Source organism: Pleurodeles waltl, chromosome 7 (genome assembly GCF_031143425.1).
Source record: "Pleurodeles waltl isolate 20211129_DDA chromosome 7, aPleWal1.hap1.20221129, whole genome shotgun sequence".
NCBI classification, from domain to species: domain Eukaryota; kingdom Metazoa; phylum Chordata; class Amphibia; order Caudata; family Salamandridae; genus Pleurodeles; species Pleurodeles waltl.
The window spans coordinates 1,349,989,565-1,350,011,255 of record NC_090446.1 but is presented as its reverse complement, the minus strand read 5'-3'; the positions used below and the strand labels follow the sequence as shown (position 1 = coordinate 1,350,011,255).

The 21,691-nt window shown below is 44.1% G+C and overlaps 1 protein-coding gene across 2 annotated transcripts in view; it reads right to left on the bottom strand.

Annotated features, from left to right (window-relative positions):
- The window catches only part of BRSK1 (BR serine/threonine kinase 1), a 294,684-nt gene that overhangs the window by 155,940 nt on the left and 117,053 nt on the right, over positions 1-21,691 (bottom strand). The window lies entirely within an intron of this gene.

Here is a 21,691-nt window from a genome sequence, read left to right as displayed (position 1 = left end):
AGCTGAGCCGAGCCAGGGGCCTTGCTCGGATCTTAGAGTCTGTGCATGAGCCAAGCCCTTGAAAATGTTTGTTTTTTAAATCACACAACAAACATCACATACAATATGATAAAGCCACTTCAACATTCAAGAAAGTGTATTTCCTCAAAATGTGTAGATTTAACACCAATAAATCACATTAAAGCACTGCACAGAGAAGTACTTATTAAAAGTGATAGGTTTTAAGCATGAATGTTACGGCATTAAGAGGCAAGACAATTGTCATGTAAACACCATACATGACAGTTTATTATAGAGGAACATTACAGTCTATTACATCAAGCACAATACGTGAGTATTCTGTACTCACATAGTTGACATGCCTTTCATACGCGACAATCAAGGAAAAATAGGTTTGGGGAAATGAACTACTCGATTAAAATCACGCAATGTAAGCGGGAAGTCGCGGTGTATCCATGTTTTCTGGTTTCACTTTGTACCAATCAGCCAGGAAACTGATGACCGTTTGTCTTTCCTTATGCTAAGGCCTCATTTTGACCTCTCTGTGCATGTTTCTGAAGTTTTTATGTAGCGGGAATTTGAACCAATGGCATTGGGTTGCTTTACATAAGCGTTAGTTAAATTACACTTTCACAGTCATTGTTCATAGGAAGGGTGTGAATTAAGTAATTCGCCAAGAAACAAAGGATGTTGAGCCGATTCCGATACTGGAACCTGGTCGGCAGCTCTGGCCGTAAAGCCACATGCTGGGTAGAGGGAGGCAGGCAGAAGCATGAAAGCTCGGCTCGTAATGGGCTCGAGGTTCCAACAGGACCGCGACCTGAGCCGTAGCCAGGCTTGAGCCTGGCTCGAGCATTCATTGGCTTGCCCACCTCTATTTATAAGTACCCCAAAATACATTCATAGTTACATACATACATGCACACACATAGATACATCTCAAAACATATAACTTGTGGAATTTGAATATAAAAAATATGGCAAAAGCTGTTCTTTACATGGCTGCAGTTTGTGCTTCCTCTATCTGAACGCACCATTGAGTGTAACTGGCGATTGCGGCAATGCCGCGTGGTAAGTCATTCTTTGTTAGTGCTTGATATACTTATTGCAGTGCCCTGTAATTAAGCATGGGGAACGTTTCGCTCCCTAATATTGGCCAATTGGCCTACCATCGAATTGCATCACCAGTACACTGTAGCAAATGATTATCACAGAACTACGCAGTCTTCACTACTTTACAGAAATGTTTTACTTCCCACGCTATCAGTGAGTTTTGTTCTACATGCGAAATGAGGGATGAAAAAAATTAATGTGAGCCCTGGCTAGTTTACAGTCTCGGATTGCGTTTAAAGAGGCAGCTGATGAGCTGCTGTTGTAAGTAAACATTGATGGGATAAGTATTTTACTTAAAATAGTTTCAAAGTATTTTAAAATTGTGTGAATAAGAGATAATTCTTCGGGGAACAAACTGGTGCCAATTTTCTAAATTCAGAATTTTCTCTGGTTCTGGGGTATTTATGTATTCATACATGTGGGGGTTCTATCTGCCTACTTTAAAGTCTCTTTATGGATCCAGATTTATCGTCTACATTAATCATACTTTGTATTTCGTTGTTCAACCACGAGCCTTTGAAGCACATGTTTCTTCTTCATGCTTGACGGGGTTCACTTGGTTCTCCCATTGAAGACAACTAGTAGCAGTGTGTCCAATCGTACACTAGTAGGACTAGGCAGCTGGATGCCAGAGTCTCTTTTCTGGGCAGCTCTCATGTAATGTTCGGGGAGTCCCTTGAAGATGATTTTAAAATAGAGTGGACATGAGCAGGCAGAGAGTGTTACGTGGGGGCTTAATTCGTATAAAATATCTCCCAGCCTGGGTGTAATTGGGTTAACGCAGCATTATGGCCTGCTGCTATACTGGAAGCTAAAGGTTGTGGCCACAAGCGAGGGCCTATAGCGAGGGAGATGGCCTTTAACAACTATCACAAGGGCTATGATGCCATCAAACTACAGAGGGTAACTTCATTGTCTTCACCGTAGATTGAGTCATACTGCACTGCTGCCATTTCTAAGCACTGTGCATAACAGATGTTACAGTAATCTAGTTATAAGTATACTGAATTTACTGTCCTCAGAAGAATGGAAGGCTGAGTCACCCTTGCCAAGCATTGATCCTGCTAATTCCATGTAGTATGCGTCCTTCGATAGAAATCTGTGGTCTTCTTCGGCCCATTCGTGTATAAAGACTTTTTCATCCCCGCTACAGCCACCACAGCTTATATCAATAACTAAACGTCTGCAGGATCCACAAGCACATCGTGTTCAATACAAACAAGAAACTTGTCAACTCACTAGTACTCATAGAATTGAGCTACTGTGATAGTCCACTTGTGGGCTTTCCTTAATATTTCTTCATTCTACTTAGCAAGGTCCTAAAGGGTGACACCAGAGCTTTGTACAGTCTTCAAGACATACTTGCACCTCATCCTGTCCCCACCAAGCTTTGCTCGCTAAAAACAATCCGATATACAAGCTGTTGATGTTTCTGTTTAATGCTGTGAATAGCACAGCCCCCAACTACCTCCATTGCATCCTAACTTGCTACACGGCAACCTGGAACCTAAGAACTACCAACCGCAATCTCCTGATAGCACCCAAGTAGCCTTGTGCCACTTAAGTATCAGTCCATTCAGCTTCTTCACCATCTACAATAGAATTTCCTCCTGCCAAGTATTGGGCAGCACTTTCTCTGCAGGAGTTCAGATAGTATTGAAACATTATCTGTTACACCAAGAAAGATATGAATTAATACTGCCCCCTTCCCTACACTGATGTAAATATGTATATTCCTATGTCTGTATCTTCCATTACTTTTATGAATGTCAGTCTTAGGAGTGGGTTTGTCTTGGCCAATGATATGTATACACCTAGCAATATTAAGCAATATCTCAACTGTGTCATCTTTATCTTAACCACTCATCCACAGTGTTGTATGTGCTTCTGTAATACATTTCTGATTCAAAACATATTGCTATTAAATAAATGAATTAATTATCGCTGCATTTGTCAGCGGTGAGCATTCCACTAAGTTGTCCTGTCTGCTTTGTATCGACCACTAGGGAACCCAACAAGACGGCTTAGGACTGTCATTTATTCCCATGCCCATAGTACGTTTAGTGATGCAGCTAACAGCACATTATTAAATCCTACAATAGAAGTCCAGCGGTGATCTAATAAGCGGAATTAATGTTGCATGATTTAACCTAGTGTCAAATTCTATTACGGACATGGCTCACGACCACCTACCCTTTTAGTGCTCAGGAGAACGCTAGGCTGCCATCTTGTTTTCTAGCACATGCTAACATCTCCGTCACAGTATACAGAAAGCAGCAGTTTAGGAGCGAGCAAGGTACACTCTGATGTCCTCAAGCGCCATGCATCAAGGACTCAAACTTGAGAAGCATCCACTACTAAACCCAACAGGATCTCCAAATGTTACAAACGATCACAGTCTTCCAAAGGAGAATGAGAGTTTGGAAAAATGTTGAGGAATATCATGCTCAGCAGTAAGGATTTGAGAAAGCAACAGCGACAAATTATATTTGGAGTCTCTCTGTTTCAAGAGGGTTGGCTCAGCACAGCTGCTCTTGTTCTTACAACTGGCTGCCACATTCATCTAGATAACCAAAAATGAATGATTAAAGGAACTAAATAAATATCTTTAAAAGCATACCAGTAGTATTCTTAGGATAAAGTGCATAGAAGGGCTGAGCTTGCATGGGTTACCTTGTCTTTTGGTACAGTGGAAGGCACGGCGGAAGGCACTCCATTACCACAGTTAGGTCCAAAATGGCCTCTCATCCTGTCGCAGTCCCCATTCGTTGTCCCCTGCGCCCCATGTGTACATTCCCGAATTGGTATGAGCCATGAGGGCCTACAGGGTAACTTTTGTGACACAGAACGATGAGTTAGTCTGGCACAATTAATTTCTTACATTGCAAGTGTTTCACAAGCACCTCTGACTGGAGCATGCATTTGCACTTGGAGTAATCAGCCTACCAAATTAACTTGTTTTTCCCTCAGAATTACACAGGAAATCATCTTTGCCCTAAATGTATTCCCTTCCTGTTTTCCAGGAGAACTCCAAGACAGGCCTGTAGAACTGATCACACTACTGCTTGGACCCTGGCTTGTGGGCCTTCAGCTGCCTGTTAATCAGTGCATCCAAAAATACCAAGAGTGCTGGTTACTCAGGGGGGTAGAGTTACCAGGGAATACACGGTGGATCCTGGAGTCCCCCTCAGGAAAGAAGAAGAATCTGCAGCATAGGAGATGACCCAACTACACTAGTTATTCCTCATAATTAAAGAAAACCAATGGGTCTGTGGAGTTACAGCAGACCTAGCAGTTGCTGGTAACACGTTACCAGGTCCATCAGAACCCATAATAAGGCTCTTGGTTGGCTTCAAATATTGGAGCAGTGTTGTCAATTCTGGCACCTCTTTCAGATATGATACTTTCAGCCCATGCCTTCTTCATATTAGTTATTTCACAAAATATTGAGTTTTAAGTGCCCTGACAATCCGCACTCCTCTCCCTTCCCACTGCTCATTAAGCCCCCCACATGCACTGCTTTTCATGTAATGTAGTTTAACCCGCGTGATTGTCGGAAAATCTAAAGGCACCCCCCGCCCCCCAATCTTACTGACCAAGCTATTCCCCTGGCTGGGGCTTGTAGTTATGCTTTTGCTGCGCTAAATGTTGGACTACATGTTTCAGCATGCAAAGAGTGGTAAAGCCTCAGGACTGGCCGAAGGTGTGCCTCAAGAACCTAGTTTGTCATGCGTACATGCGTGTCGGTGCTGTAACGTGATCTCACTGTGAGCATATACCCCCTGTGCTCAGTTTCTACAATTTCACGCCTATTTATCAGCACTAATATGTAAAATGAACTTAGACTTGTGTTCTTTTAAATTAAGCCTTGGTTGGCAGCTACGCTGAATACAAAATTGAACTACAGCCAGTTGTCGTATTGGTGTGGGACACAGGTCAAGATGAAATAATGGAATATTCTGGAAAGTGACTGGTCTGACACATTCTCTCTGCGTCACTTCGCCTGGATGTGGAGATTTGCATACGAATGGAAGCTCCGCGCGCGCTCGGAGAGGGCTCTCCTCTGCCCCGTTTGTACGTCACTAGAGCCCGGGGGAGGGTTGGGCGGGGGTTCCGGGCGGCCCACATGGGTTTTTTCGGAGCACGGAGCCTTTATCAACACGTCGCAGCCCAGCCCTTCCGTTTACAAACGGAGTTCTCTGTAATGAGGCCCCTTGACGCCTCCCGCCAATATGCGCGAGTTATCCCATCAACTGGCTGAGCTACAAAGCTGCGTTGTTATCCATCCTGGAGCTATCACTGGCCCGTGCGGTCCTATTCATAGCTGAGAGTGCACCTGGGGTCGTGGTGGCGGCACATGCGCAATGTCTGTGTGACAGCTTCCTGTTCATCTCAGGATTGAGATAGTATGGTCTTGAACGTGAGTGGTGTGATTAAGTTTGAAAAGGGGTAGCTATCGTTCTACTGTTGTACTGCAAAATTTGTATAGCGCTGCATATCCCTGTCAAGGCCGAAAACACCGATACGCAGATTCCTAGGCACCTTTTTTGAAGTTCACGGTTGGAAAAATGTTGGATGTAATAGGTCCTAGTACAACATAAGCAGTTGCATCACATCCTAAGGGCGTGATGCAAAGTGCCTGCTATACCCCAACCACGGCTTTTACTATGAAACTGCGGCCAGGCTATGCCACTGAAGATTGTGCTTGTTAGGAAGATCCTGAAGCAGAAGTGAAAATGGTGGCCATTGGCCAACCTGTAACAAACAATTTAAGTTCTGCCTCTATGAAGCACAAGCATAATAGTCCATGTAGGGCAGTAGTTGTGCCAGGGTAAGAACAAGTAGCGCTGTTTTCGCACCTTGTATCACAATTTGGATAAAAGTGCTATTATCCCCTTGGACCCCAGCACATGCCGGGACACTTGGCCTCTCAACCATGATGGCTGAGGGTGTTTGGCACTGATGTCCTGGGGCCCGCCCTACTATGGCTGCCCAAACTGGGCCATGTGGAGGAACGCAATCACAGGCTTCTCAGGGAGGTAGCGTGGGGTGCCCAAGCTCATCACTAAATAGTTGACTAACGGGCACAATAACTTCAATGTCCAGCCTAGTGCTTGTTCTTTCAGAAAAATAAAGCACTTTTAATCACACAGCTGTACTAAATACTAATCAATGCAGTTGGTTATCAGGTAATGTCCCAGAGTGCAATTCTCTTAGGTGGCTACGGCTCCCCCTTAATCCAGCTGTCAAGTATTATGCTGAGGTTTCTGGCACTGTCAGACTGTTTGGATATTGGTCCTAATTCCAAGGTCCACCAGGAATTGTTCCAAGGGGTGGTGTTGTTGCCAAAGATCAGCACTTCCATTTTGTCCATATTGAGCTTCAGGCAGTTGTCATTCATCCAGTTGGCGACACTCGTCATGCACCTGTGGAAGATGGTTCTTGTGTTGGTGGGATATTCTAAGAGCAAAAGGATGAGCTTGGTGTCATCTGTGTAGGGCATGATGTTTAGTCCGTGGGATCTGACGATGTTGGAGAAGGGGTCATGTTGGCGTTGAAGGGGGTGGGACTGAGGAAGGATCCTTAAGGAACACTGCGGATGTTGTCCTTCAGTTTGAAGATGAATGGAGGAAGGTGGACCTCCTGCGTTCTTTCGGTGAGGAAAGAGGCAATCCACTTCAGGGCGTTTCCTTGAATACCTATGTGATGCAATCTTTTGATGAGGCTGTGATGAGATACGGTGCCAAAGGCTGCTGAAAAGTCAAGGAGGATCAAGGCTGCTGTTTCTCCCCAGTGGAGTAGGACTCTGATGTCAATGGTGGCTGTAATCCTTCAGGGTGGCCTTCTCTCTAATGCTCCCTCCCTTTGAAATCAGAGAAAATATGAATTAGGTACAGGTGCAACCTGTTAGCTCTCTCATAGCAAATTGCATACTAGAGTTTGTTCATCGAATTTACTGTTTTGGGAGGAATGGTAGGTACATGATTAAGTCCTTAGTCATGTGTCTGCTTTGAGGTGCAGAGTGAGCAGGAAGTTCACAAGACATCTGGGTAGTCCGGGTACTGCTGTGCCTGACTATTCACTCACTCAGCTACAGCTTTTGCATGCTGTTGCTCCGGCATTTGTGCAGATCCTGCCACAGTGGTCTCATTTAGTTGTGGTGATGCAGCCCCACCTGGACCGATAGCAGTCGCAGCCCTAAACAGGTTAACAGTGGTCGGTGGAGTTGCAGCTCCAACTGGGCATGCAGTGATCACGGAGGCTGAGGCCCAAACAGGGCCTATGATTATCACAGCAGTTTTATTCCCACCCAGATCTATATTAATCTCAGCACATGTAGCCCTGTCCAGGACTGTAATGATCACAGCAGTTGTATACCCGATCTGGGCCTAAAGTATATCATGGCAGTTGTAGACATCCTACAGGCCCATGATGATCATGGCAGTTGTAACAGTTACTTCTAGGAATCGGAGTGAGAGACCAGAAAGACCTTTAGGGCCAGATGTAGCAAGCAGTTTTGCCCATTCTGTGTCTATGGGAAAATGTGTTCGTACATATGGCCCTTAGTCACATGGGTAACTCCAAGTTAGCTCTCAAGTAGTCAGCTCTCTCTGGATGTTTCTCAGCCAGCTAGCACACACAGGGCGTCTCTCCTTCTGGTCTGTCTCTCAAATTGCAGGGCCAGGCATAGTCCTTACCTTCCCTCGCAGCAGACAGGCAGGGTTCTCCATGGTTTAGGTAGATCCACAGCCCTTTCATCAGAAAGTGCAGACATCAGGTGATATCCCCGTGCCTGTGGGTGACTGGCTGTCAGACAGACACAGCCCTGGTTTTGCAGCAGCTCTTTGAATACTCTGATGGTCCTGCTTCCTAGATCATAAAGGACTTACAACTGGAACAAAATACAGTGGTTTGGGTCCCAATTCTATACATAATTTCTGTAGGAAGCCAGCTCTTAATATGATATATCAAAGTGAGATATATCATGCAAAGAGTCCAGGGGTTCCCTTACTAGTGGACAGGGGCGTGCTCTAGCAATCCCAAGGTGCTCTTTTTAGGAGGTAGTATGGTCTAGCAGGTTTAGGCTTATCAGAGAGGAGTGGGAGACATCTGGAAATACTCACATTCAATAGATGAGACGGACAACTCAGGAAGGAGATCTACACAATTTTACAAAAATTACAATAACAAGTAACTTTATACATGTTTTGGCACAGAATCAATATGTTCAGGTAAGTACATTTTTCAAGCGAAATCTTTACAGTTTTGAAAGTCAACTGCGATTTTTGGAAGCTGCAATGTTATCCTATGGAAGAAAAAGAAATACGGCAAACAGGTACAGTACAGACCAATCTCCTGGATTTAAGATGATTAGTGGGCAAGAGTCAGGACCACACCAACAGGTCACACCGGGCGGCACTGGGGCGGCCAGGTGCAAAGGTGCCGTACGGCGTTGAATGCTCAATGTTGGTCACTGGGGATCGGTCCGGTTGAAAAGAGGCTGCAGGTCTGGACCAGGAGTCCAGTAGGGAAGAATCAACAGGTGAGTTCATGTCTTAAGATGATTGGGGACATGGGGACACCTTGGGTCCTCTTTTCCACAGGCCAGGGGCGACAGTGCAGAGGTTCTTTGAGGCATCAGGTTTTTTCCACTGGAGCACTCACAGTTGAGGTGGCCTGCATGCAGAGGCTGCAGGAGGCGTTGGAGAGTCCACAGTGGGCAAGTCCAAGGTCGGCTTTGGCTCTGGAAAACTGGGGATCTACACCATGACCACTTCCTCTGGGGAGAGGGCATAACACTTTCTCAGATTTTCTAAATATGCCAACTTCAAGATAGACTTCTACCTTGGGCAGCTCACCTAAGGTGTGGGACTGACCTGAGGGGGTGGACACACCTCCCTGAATACGGAATTTCCCAAAGATCCACGTGCCAAATGGACCTCGGGGCAGAGGTTGGCATCTCTTCTTTGAGTGATGCCAGATCTGCATACCAAGAGCTGTGGGCCTCTTTGAAGTCCCCTGCTTTGGAATGCAGATTTACAGGTCATCCTGATGGGTGGGGCGTGTAAACTATCTCTCCCAGAGCAAGCTTTGTGATTGACTGCCCAGGAGCATAGGCCTCCACCCGAGGAGGTCAGACTCATGTCTAGAGGTGGCAGTCTAGCTAGAGCTGTTCAGTCCCCATATGATTAGTTGATAGGTTTTCAGGGGTTACCTCTGAGGTGCCCTCTGGGTGCATGTATTTATAAATACATCACTGGCATCAGTGAGGGTTTTTCAATATGAGATGTCTGATACCAAACATACCTATTTTCAGTGAAACCATCATGTAGCTGGGGAACTCGTATTGGCCAGTGTCCAGCATATGTACTTCAAAATGGTTTCCCTGCTCACTCACTATGACTGAGAATCAATAAAGACATACCATGGGCATATCGGTCCATGCAGATTTGTCCTCACATGTAATATAATGCCCCCGGCCTTTTGCTGTAAGGCCTCCTGTAGGGGTGACTTACAAATATTGCATGCAGTGTTCGAGGACATGGAGCACTGGAGGTGTGCCGTGTTGTGTTTTTACTTTTAGCTGCATTGAGACATGCAGCCTGCAATAGCAGTCTGTGTGTGCTAGGTGATGGGTCCTTGAGGGTGGCACAATACGTGCTGCAGCCCTTAGGGACCCTCTTTGGTGCCCGTGGCCTAGGTACCGGGGTACTGTCTACTAAGGACTTATGGGGGGACAAAAGTATTGCCAGTTGGGGAACAATTGTAGTTTTCAGTTTTCCCCTTGACCAAATTGTATTATCCTAGAAAATTAATTTACGTTACTGTGCCACATTTTTCCTGATAATCACTTTTGAGAGCAATTTAAATAATTCAAATCAGGGTGTTTATGCTTTACTAGACTATAGTGTTGCTACATTTATCATAAAACATAGGCCATTTATAAAGGGCTCATGACTTCATGGTTCTAATAAATGGCACTCCATTTAGCCATATAATCTGATGTATTACAGTGAAACGCTTGTGTATGTTAAAGGAGTATACTTATATAAAAGTTGAAGTTTCTTTATCCTATTTTTGCTGATGTGTACAGGCCGTTTGTTGCAAAATTCACATGCCAAATATTTCTTTCACTTACCTCTTGCTCTGGCTCTTAGAGCCAAGCTTTGCTTGGCCTTGGGGCTCCCTGTTAATTTGCTGGCTTGCCCACCTCTCAAAACTAGTTAGCGTTTGTATCGTTACTGTTTGTCATCCAGTGTTAAACACCTACAACGGTCTGTGGAGGACATGCTCCCACTCATCAGAAGTGTATTTGACAATACATAGTTAGACGGAGGGGAGTTATCCATGGTCATAGTCACAACTCTCAAGTTTACTAGATCTGTATGCAAGAAGCCTGTTCCAGGTTTTGCTTTGCATCCCAAGACAAATACAGGGGTGTACCCACCGATGGTATAGAGGTGCAGTGGCACTGGTGCCCAGAGGTGTGAGGGATCCACTGAAATCCAATTATAGCTGTCTTTTACAACAAAACCAGAGCCTAGGGTGCCATTTTTCTTCCTTGCATTAGGCTCATAGCTCTTTTGCTATGCCACTGGACCTGTAGTCCTGCATAGCACATTATAAGATCAAGACTCCAAGTTGCAGAATGTAAAGAAAAGTACCCGTCTGGATGATCTACGTGTGCACTGAAAACTGTAAGTTTCCTTTATCCTGGGTTAGCAATAAGAAAGCTTTTCTTAACTGTCTATGTCAGAATTGCCCGGATTCCTCAGTATCATTCCTTTGCACAGTTCTTTTGATGCATTAAATGCTAGAAGTAAATCATTACCTTGGTAGTATTTATTATGATCCTTAAATGTTCCTTTCTGCATCTCACGGGGGGCAAGATTGCCCTACTCCGGATCCAGAAAAGCATGGCTGGAGTTACTGGAGTGGAACTGATCCGGCTTCGGATAGTAAGTATCCTGCACAACTTGGCCGAGATCTACTCTTGGCATGAAGAAGCCCTCACTCTACGACAAGCAGTAAACTCTGGACTGCAAAGCTCACTAAATCTTTCCTGAATGAAGAGCCACTCCCCCATCAGCCGTGGCCTACATGACCTACAGTTCCCAGCCTAGTAGTTCGTAGCAGACCACTGGATCACTGCAGTGTGTGACACCACATCATTGCAAGGGCAGCTTTCAGCATTATATTAAGGGGTGACTAATTTTACAGTCTTTGTCCAACACGCCTCCTTTCTCAAGCTTGGCAACACATACCGCTCCCTCAGTGCTTTCCTTTTTTTTTTGCCATCAGGTTTTTTTTACGTCAAGGGGCACGTCTTAATTTTTGTCAACATAGTGGAATTAAAATATTGTCTACTTGGTAGCTGGCATTACAACCTGACTTGTATCTTGATGTTTAAGAAGAGGTGATACTGTTAAAAATCTGAAATGAAATCATTTTGTAAGTATCAGAAGGAAGATAGTACAAGTCAGTCTCAATTGCATAACGCAAAGTTATAGCCCTCCTGTGGAATGCAATGAAGGGCTTTAGAATCTCCCATATCTCACAGCTATTCCAGAGCTCTCAACTTTGAAAATAATTTTACAGCATGAGAGGTGACAGTAACATTAAGCAGCAGAATGGGGTCAGGGCTTTGAGCTCATCACCACCTACCTAACCATGGAGGAGCGGGATTTAGAGCCCAGTACTGCCCGAGCCAATAATCCCACAAAAACAAATGATAAAGGTTTCTGAGGATCTCATCAGTGCCTTGGAAAGGCAGAAAAGCCCCTGATGGTCACCGGCTGCCCACACCCTCCAAACAGGAGCTGGAAAGTGACTGCAGGGGTTTCCAGCTCACTTTCTGCCACTATGTGCTCTGGGTTCCTCACCAGGGGACCGTGTGTAGAGAGCCACTCTTGTATGACACACAGTGGCACTGTGTGGGTTGGCACGTCTGCATGCATAGACCTTGGGTTGAATAGGGTGTCCATAGCAGGGTGGAGTTCCCCTTGAGCTGCAGGAGCTGCAGGCGCCTCGGATAATTCCCTGCTTGGCCCCAGCTGCCTCATTAGGTCATACTGTTGCATTCCTTTCTTTTATATTCTTCGAAGTCATCACATATAATGCCTAAAGAATGTTTAAGCCTGTTTCTGAAAATAAACAGTTTGACTAAACTACATCCTCCAAAATGTTTTTGAAAAGTGGAGTTTGCGTTCTACAATGTAGTCACCTATACCCCCTTTCACCAGGTAACTCAACGTGACTGCTGAGAACTTCAAAAACACACCACCCTCACCATTTCAAGATGGCATAGCCCATACAAGGTTCAGCATGCCATTCAAGATGCCCTGCCTGCCAAACAAAGTTTTCCAGGAAAACAATGTTTTGGTGGACATGCACTCAGTCTCAGACAGCATGCTAGTGCAGCAAGGCGAGTGTGACTGCGCACCGTCAAACCAAATAGTAACATGGTTTCAGTATAATGGTACCCTTCATTAGACTGGGAATGGCTTTGCAAAAGAGCAAATGCATTGGCGAATGCAAGCAAAGAATTTGGCTAAACAGATTTTCAGCAGGCAGTTTGCGAATCACAATATCAATTTTAAAAAATACAAACTTTGGTTTAATGAAAAAAATCAGCTTCACAACTATGAATATCCGAGATGACTTTACTCACAGTTTCGCAAATCTACACCATCCGAACTAAATCACTGCCACATTCCCAAATCGTCTTGTCACCACTGATGGCACTCACACCCACCAGATGCTACACTACACATATCACCCAATAGCAGAGGGCAGAACTGTTATTATGTTGGTAATGTGCAGGTGCAGGTTTGCGCTAATCCGTGTATCCAACCATGTAATCACAAACTTAGTGGCACCATACCTTGGCAGCACACACAGCACGTATTCAGGGAGAGTTGTATATCACCATCTAGCAAATGGTGACTTAGGTAATGATTGGATCTATAATCAGGATGATTATGTAATGGGGTGATGACTTGGGTAAGTTAACAAACTCCATTCTTTTTACAGTCTTTGCTTTCCTAGACCTTACACATCGCACATGGTCTGAAAAGGTGGATCTTAGCTCTGTACCTAAATCACGTAGTAGGCAGACAGCACAGAGATAACATGGCACATCGCAGAAGTTGTGTGATAGTGTGAACCACTGCCATCCGGAAGTCAAGATGGTGTATACCACTGCCATCTAGAGGTCAAAATTTAGTTGTTTTCACAAAACTAGGGGGTAACACTGTTTGATTCTGCAACGTTCTTCAATATTGTGCTTCAATATTATTTGCACGTAGGAAATGTTACACAGCATCTTCATCCACAAGGACTGTGGAGATGAGGATGAGATGATGTATGATGATGATAATGGTGAACAGGCAATCACATTGGCAAGATGTTGAAAGATCTACGGAAAGCCAGGCCGGGAGTTAGGTGGCCCAAAACAACTTGTAAGTTCTGCACGACATACGTTGACAGACATATGTTTGCATGCTTAAACATCTGTTATATTGTCTTATTATTTCTACAGGTGTCGAGTTGATCCACAACATACTTCATCTGAACAGCTGCCCAGTGGCGCAAACAATGAAAGCTCAACAAATAAACAAAATTAACTAAATGCACAAATTGATTTGAAAAAGTAAAGAGTGTACAGCTCAGTGCCATCAATATCTTTGTGGCCGCAGTTTGCTTATGCATCTTCCATGTCATACTGTACTTGGCACAGGTATTTTGCCCGCTAGTCAGTATGTGAGTAGTAAGTGGTAGTTTTCTAAGGAGGAAGGAGGAGAGGCTATTCTAGAAGAGACTTACAAAATGAAAGTGCTCTCCTTTCATATAGTAGGAAGGGAGGGGAGCGGTTACTCCTCTTTGGGAATCATGACCCTCCCCCACACTCAACAATGGAAGTAAATAGAATATTACATCCTGCATATTTGTTATATATATATATATATATACATATATATATATATATAAAGAGAGAGAGAGAGAGAGAGCGCGAGAGGGAGAGTGTAATGCCATCAAGATGTTTGGTGATATCACAAAGTACAAGGTTTGAAGGCCGAGTTCTTTGTAATTTTTACTAGAACTCCAAGATGGCAATATAAAACCATATTACACCTTACCCATTATGTATTGTTTATATCACATGTTTATTTTGGTTTATTGTGGCCTATTTGGTTTGATAAAACAATGAAGAATGGTAAGGGCCACTGGATTTATGCAGTTCTGTGGCTGTAAAGTAACATAGTTATGGATTTATTACATTTGCCACATGATTTGCAGATTGCACAATAACATAATTTGTAACTAAAATGGCTGAGGAAAAAAACTAACATGATCATTTGTATTTTTCCACTATACTTTAGATAACCTTTCCACATAATTTGGTGCTCCATGCTGAATAATCCGAGGAGCCCCAAAATGGTAAAATTCAGAGAGTGTCTTGAGGGCTGTCATTATGAGGATGAAATCTATGTTTCACAGGGATTGGTGAAAATTGTTCGAAATTTACTGGTTCCCCCTGTAAAATAAGGGTTAATACAAAAGCATCCAAAGCTAATATGTTTTATTTATTTGTGGCAACTGAAACGTGTGGTGAGACAGATGTTGGCATCTGGGTAGGAAGAGAGGAGTTGAGAATGGCTTTTCCAAGAAGAAAGATGTACCAGCATCTGGCTGTCATTAAAATAGAGTTAATGGAGTGATATCACAAAGGAATGTTTATAAGTAATCTAGGATTCAAGCTGGTATGAATTGACTTTTAGTAGTGAACAGCATACTTTCAGACACAGAATCCTACAGAAAGGCACTCGCCTTTCACTATTCTGAGAAGAGTCTAGAGGTAAGATTGAATTAGAGATCAGAAGTATTATGATGTGAGACCATTATCTTATTATAGTTTTATAAATGTATGATTAAAAAATGGTTTGTGCCTTTGAGGTTACAATCTGAAGTAATGTCTGTATGAAAGTAGTGGAGATCCTAAACACTAGGACTCACAGCAAAATAATTGTCATTCCCACTAACATACACAAGCTAGGGAGACTAGTGAGAGACAAATTACAAATAGAGATTCAAATGTAAAAGCTGAGATATAAAGATAAATGTGCTTGTAAAGCCATAAGACAACTAAATCCAATAAAAAAAAAAGATAATTTATTGTGCTTAATATAAACATTATGAATTTGGTACTCAGACAGAAGCAAAAACTTTTGTCAAAATCAGTAGCTGAGATAAGATGCTTTTTGAACGACTGAGCTTTCATACACGAATTCGGATTCTGAAAATCAAAAACTCAAAGTGAGAGTATTTATAGAGAACAATGTGCAAACTGTAAGCATTCCAAACCTCTGACTTGATTACATGCACCTCAACAAGGGCAGCTTGCCAGCCTAGCACCTGCATCTAAGAAACACTAATTTGCCAACAATTAATGAAGGATTATACTATAGAATATCCAGCGCAGGAATATTGAGACATCAGAAGATCATGGACAGAATATCAAGGTCAAGATATCGAAAGGTAGGTGCATATAGGGAAGATTTATTATTCCTAACTCCACATCTACGTACCATGAAAATATATATATTGTATTATATTATATTATATTTGATCGAAATACATTCATGTAGAGTTAGGTATAGAAAATCTCTACTTACTTACCTTTCAAATCTTTTGCCAATGATATTCTGATCAGGCTATTCCCATCTCGATGTCCAAGGAGCAAACCTTAATGAAGCTCTTAAAGTCTCGTTTGAACTCCACAAAACAGAAGAAGATATAATAAATAACATTTAATTCCTCAAAGTCAATGCTAAACATAACATGGTAGCCATAGCAGATAGACAAGACGACATCTCCCCAACATGTGTTAAGGAAAAATATACCGAACTTGCAAACGTTCAATGAGATAAACAAAAATGCAAACACCAAACCAATCGCCCTTAAAGCCCTTCTTTGAACATTTGATGTTGAAAAACATTTTAGAAGCTAATTTGAACATGCAAAACTAAGTATTAGCGAAAATCTGGCTACAATATAGTTTTATCCAAATGATGATGGCACGCAGTATTAATTTACCTGCATGTATACTGCTGTAAAACCCTTCATCCTGCACAATAACAAGACACTCAGTAGTACTGTCATTCATGCCTTCCTCTCTTTGCTCTAAACATCAAGCTTTTTGCATAGTATGTGTTTGGGTCTGTACTTCGGACAAAATGCATAAGCTACTATTCAAACCGCTGGCATCCATGCCATATTCATAAATTAAAATTTTATATTCAGCAGATATCTGCCTTTTAATGAATTATGAGAACGTGTGAAATATCTATCTTCTACTTTCCCCAAGAAATTTCAGAATAAATCACAAATTCTGCGTCCAATTTAATACCTCAGATTCCACAGAACTAGTCAGGTAAAGCTCTCTAAAGGGTACAAACATGCTCATTACTAGAAACAATTGAGGGAGATTAAAAACAAAGGTAAGTACCTACATATGTCCTGGTTTTTGCCATATTCAAATTAATATAACACCCAGAGTGCTGTACATATTTGAAACTTTGCAGAAAAGTACTAAACGGGATGAAGAATTCACCTCGGGTATAAAAGCTAAGGGCATTGTTTTCTAGCCTAATGCCAAAATGGAGTTGTCCTTCCAAACACAAAGGAATATTATTATTATTCATAATTTTACGAGGAGTACTGATTGGTCATTAAGAAGGACACTGACTCTATGGCAATCAAGCTGAAGTGAGCAGATCACTACAAGACCCTCTAATGGTTACTTGAAAACTTTCTAACAGCACTAGCTCACTTGTCACCCAGGTTCAGCATCTAATGGCACAGCAGCACCAGCTCACTTGTCCCCCAAGGTTTAGAATCATACAGTCCAACAGCACCAGGTCGCTAGTCCCACAGGTTTAACACTGTATGGTTCAATAGCATCAGGTCACTAGTCCTAGTTCAGCATCTTATGGTCCAGCAGCAGCACCTCACTTTCCCCCAAGGTTTAGAATCTTATAGTCCAACAGCTCCAGGTTGCTAGTCTCACAGGTTTAACTTCGTATGGCCCAACAGCATCAGCTCATTTGTCCCCAAGGTTCAGGGTCCTGGGGTACAGTAGCACTAGCTCACTTGTCACCCAGGTTCAACACCTTATGGTCCAGCAGCACCAGCTCACTTGTCATCCAGGTACAGCATTTTATGGTCCAGCAGCACCTGCTTACTTGTCATCAAGGTACAGCATCTTATGGTCCAGCAGCACCTGCTCACTTATTCCCCAAGGTTTTGCATCCTACAGTTCAACAGCACCAGGTCACTAGTCCCCAAGGTTCAGCAACTTATGGAGAAGCAGCACCACCTCGCTTTTCCCCCCAAGGTTTAGCACCTTATGGACCAGCAGCACCAGCTCACGTGTCCCACAGGTTCAGGGTCCAATGGTCCAGAAGCACCAGCTTGCTTGTCCTTCAGGTTCGAGATTTATGTTCCAGGTGCACCGGCCCACTTGTACTACAGGGTTGACATTTTATATTCCAGCAGCACCAGTTCACTTGTCCCCTCAGTTCACCATTTTATGTTCCAGCAGCATCAGATCACTTGTCTCCCCCATTCAGCATTTTATTTTCCAGCATCATGAACTCAACATGTCCTCGTGTCTCATTAGCTGATGTACAGCGTCATTTTCTAAATGTGGCAGCTTTTTTCTAAGGGTACCTGGGCGTCTCCATTTCTCAGGATGCAAGCTCGTCGTTTATGGTGCCAGCCCCCCCTTGGTTCTAAAGGTGCCAATGCTCCCTACGTTCAGAGAGGTGCTATCGCCCCCTGATTCTAAAGGTGACAGCTCGTTTCTAAAGTTTCCAGAACTCCCTCGTTTCTAAAGGTGATAGCAATCCCCTATTTTGAAAGGTCACAGCTCATGTTCAAAGGTGCCAACACACTACCACCCCCCATGTCCCAACAATGCCAGTGGTCTCTCAGCTTATGCCAAAAGATGCCACAGGTCATACTTTTCTAAAGTGCAGTGCTCCTCCAATTTCCTAAAGTTGGCACCTCATTTTGAAAGGTGTCAGCAGCACCTACTTCAAACACATGCGAACATTAGATCCCTGCACCAGTGCCTGCAGAATGCACTCTGCAGCCCCCACGAGGGCCTGAAGCTTGGTCAACACAAACAGCCGGGACATAGGGGCCTGGATATCATATGCAGTTCAACAGTGCAAGTGGCTCTCGTGTGCAGTGTAGCTGCTGAAGAGTATCCCATCTACAATGCAACAGTGCAGCCATATAATTCGATCCGGATGGGATAACAGCTGATGCAGATGGAGAGGATAGGTACCCAGAGTGGAGGGGAGGCGGGAATGCTGCAGTGGTTCTTGTGGCTCGCTCGACAACTCTTTGTCAGACTCTTCTCTTCTCAGCTTGGTGGCAGAACTGGACTCTGGGGTTGCAGTAGTGACTGCTCGAACTCGCCAGGATCTCACAGCGTGCTCCCCGAGGCAGTCAGCATGTCACTTTCAGTATCCTGCAGCTAGCTGGCCAGAAGTGGAAGCTAGGTAGCCCTGCTAGTCCACGATTCTTACCATCTTTGAATGAAAACTTGTATAACAGAGCATCCCGCCTGCTCAAGTCTTTGCACGTAGACGCCTGCTGATCTCAGCCTCAGGGGCCTTGTGCTGGACCACACAAACTGAAGCAAACATGGGCAACTGCCGATCCGACTTGAGAGAACATCATGCCCCTCATAAAGTTGGCAGTCAGATGGCAGGACAGGCAATTATTCCTCCTTTCTGGCAAGGATGTGAGGAGAGCGAGGCTCAGCCAGGGTGGGTGTGCAGTGGTGCTGCTCCCATCATCCGCATAAAGACAAAGCAGTACGCTTCTACTGCAATGCAAGAACTCTTTGCAGTGCATGCATTACAATGGAAACACTGCATAGGTGGAGTACTACACCTAATACACCGCGTAATATCAGTGAAGGGGGAAGGCCCACCTGCACCGATCTAAAATATGAACGAGCAACTGCTGCAGGGGAGCTAGCCCAAAAGCAACCAATGGTTGGAAGGGACTGGCCCAAAACCTCTCTCTGTACATTTGTCTAGGAGATGGTAAAGACCTAAAATTGTCTCTAGTCACACCTAAAATGGCCTCTCAATGGATTCAGCTGATTTAATGCCCTGAACATTTAATATTTGACCTGTTTTGTCTAAGTGCCTAGCCATATTTTCTTTGTCTTACATTGTATGCTTGATAGAACTCCATAAACTTTGAGCACTTTTCGACTTAACGAAGGTAAAGTGTGTGAACCCAGTCTTTACAACATTACAGCCACAAGCACCTAGTGACCTGGAACTGACCGGTTGGATCCATGCCATAAGGGAGTGAAAAACTTTACACAAGCAGGGGATGGCTCATGAGTTTTAACTGGTAGATGTTTATACCGCTTTCTGCCCATTATCTGTTTTGCTGGATGCAGTGGTAACTGTGGCAGTGTCTAGCTGTGCTGTCCTTTGACTTTCGACATCCATTTCCAGCCAGTACACAACTTTGGCAAACACTGCCAAAGCCAAAAGATCTGGCTTTCATTTGCCAGCACAAGTATACACGGTAAGTCCCAAATACTGATTACACGCGTTGCATGCAGAAACGGTGTTTATGACATTAAAGCCTCTTTCTTCTCATTTTTAATGTAGGGGGTGCAGCACAAAATAATTGTTTTCTGCGTAGATAGCATATAGACGATAAATAATTGAATGTGATAAAAAGCACGATAATTCGGTTTACTTATTAGATGTAAAACAGTCCCACAAATATTCCAGAGGAGGTACCTTATGGAAGGCCAAAAGATACACCAAACAGCCAGAACCAGAGGGCGAAAGAAGATTACTCTGCTGTCTGAAGCCCAATCCCATTAAGTGTATATTTTGGGTAGGTGGGTGCTGTAAGGGAGGTATGGCCGGAGGCAGGTATATATTTTAAAGAAGCTGCCCTGTCTAGCCAGACTCAAAAAGAAGCTATTAATGCTGAGTGACAAGGTTGGATTCAATCGGAGAAGAGTTTGGGCAAATCCTGAACACTATCCCACACCCCACCATGGGGCTGAGTAACAGGAAGTACTGTCTTTTAATAAATTACCCAGGTGGAGCAGTACCTTTTTATTGAGTGTTTGTGGCATTAATGATGCATTCTGTGCATAAATTCCTGACTGCCAGAAGTTAGTGGCAACTCGAGCCGGGACTGTAAGGAACACAATGCAAAAACTGTACTCAAACTGTTTATTTCTTATAAGAATAGAGTGTGAAGTGTGGGCAGATGGTGCTTAGGACTACAATTACCCAACGCCCCAATCACTGCCGCTTTGGAGTCTAGAGGGAAGCACACGGTGCAGCGGCTATTAATGATTTTTCCCCGGGCGCGGTTCACCGCGGTGTTATTGATTGGCGGTATTATTGAGCGCTGCTAGGGGTTGACCTTTGGTGCCGGGAGCACGACAGTGTTGCACACACGGAGCTGCAACCGGCTGAAAGATTTTACTTAAGGCAAGGCTGCCTTCCCTCAGTAATTTCCTGAACAGTTTGTGATCTCACACAAGCACAGTATCACCTAGCGGTACCTGAGGTTATCAATGAAAGAGTACAGTGGCGGCGTGGTGCTTTATTAAGGCTCAGTACAAGCATTCGTGGTAATGTGTACTGGAGAATCATGGCATTCATGGAGTGATTCCCCCACACGGTGAGATGTACGCAGTCCTCGATTTCCCTCCAGTGGGGTGCTGTTTGTTAATTTTACCTCGTAGTGCCTTGCTAAAGTAGGACCCCACAAATTTTACTCATAGCGGTAAGGCGGTAGGCCATTATAATTGCGACGAACTGCCCATTGGGTAGGTGGTGCGCAACCAGGATATACTGCTTGCACCGTAGCGTCCAAGGGCTGCCACTCACTATCAAAAGATAACAGTGGGACTTATAGCTCGCAGCAGGACATTGAGGCTCTGTGGTCAGTGGAGAGGTGGCACAGTGTGGAGCTCAGGGAACGGATCTCTATGAGAATAGGAGAGTAAGATCAGGTTAGGAGCCAGGGACCAGGGTTGATCCCTAAAGACGTGCTCACATGCAAGGGATATGCATGGGTCCCTCAGAACAAGAATGGCGCATTGGCATGACATCACGAAGAACGGAATTGGGCGTGGTCATATTAGGTGCAACATAGCAGCTGCATGGAAGCCTGAGGACGGGAGTGCGTAGAGGTTGGAATGCATGACCCAGGCTCTTGGAAGAGGCGAAGAGGAGTCGCTGTGCCAAGCTGTTCCCAACTCTAGTTCTCACAAGTAAGAAATGAAGGCTAGGCCTTATGGAGGAAGAGACAGGGAGAGATGGACAGTGTGCAACAGCAGAAAAGAAGAGTAGAATGCGTATGTCATAGTGTGACCTCTGCTGGTGCAAAGAATAAGGATGGCTGGTCGGCGTGCCCCCTCTCCCTTTCCACAATAGAATTTATGAAGAGGAGAGGAGACGGAGGGCCCTTAGCACATTGAAGTTAAGATGGTCTGGGCAAGCATCATAAA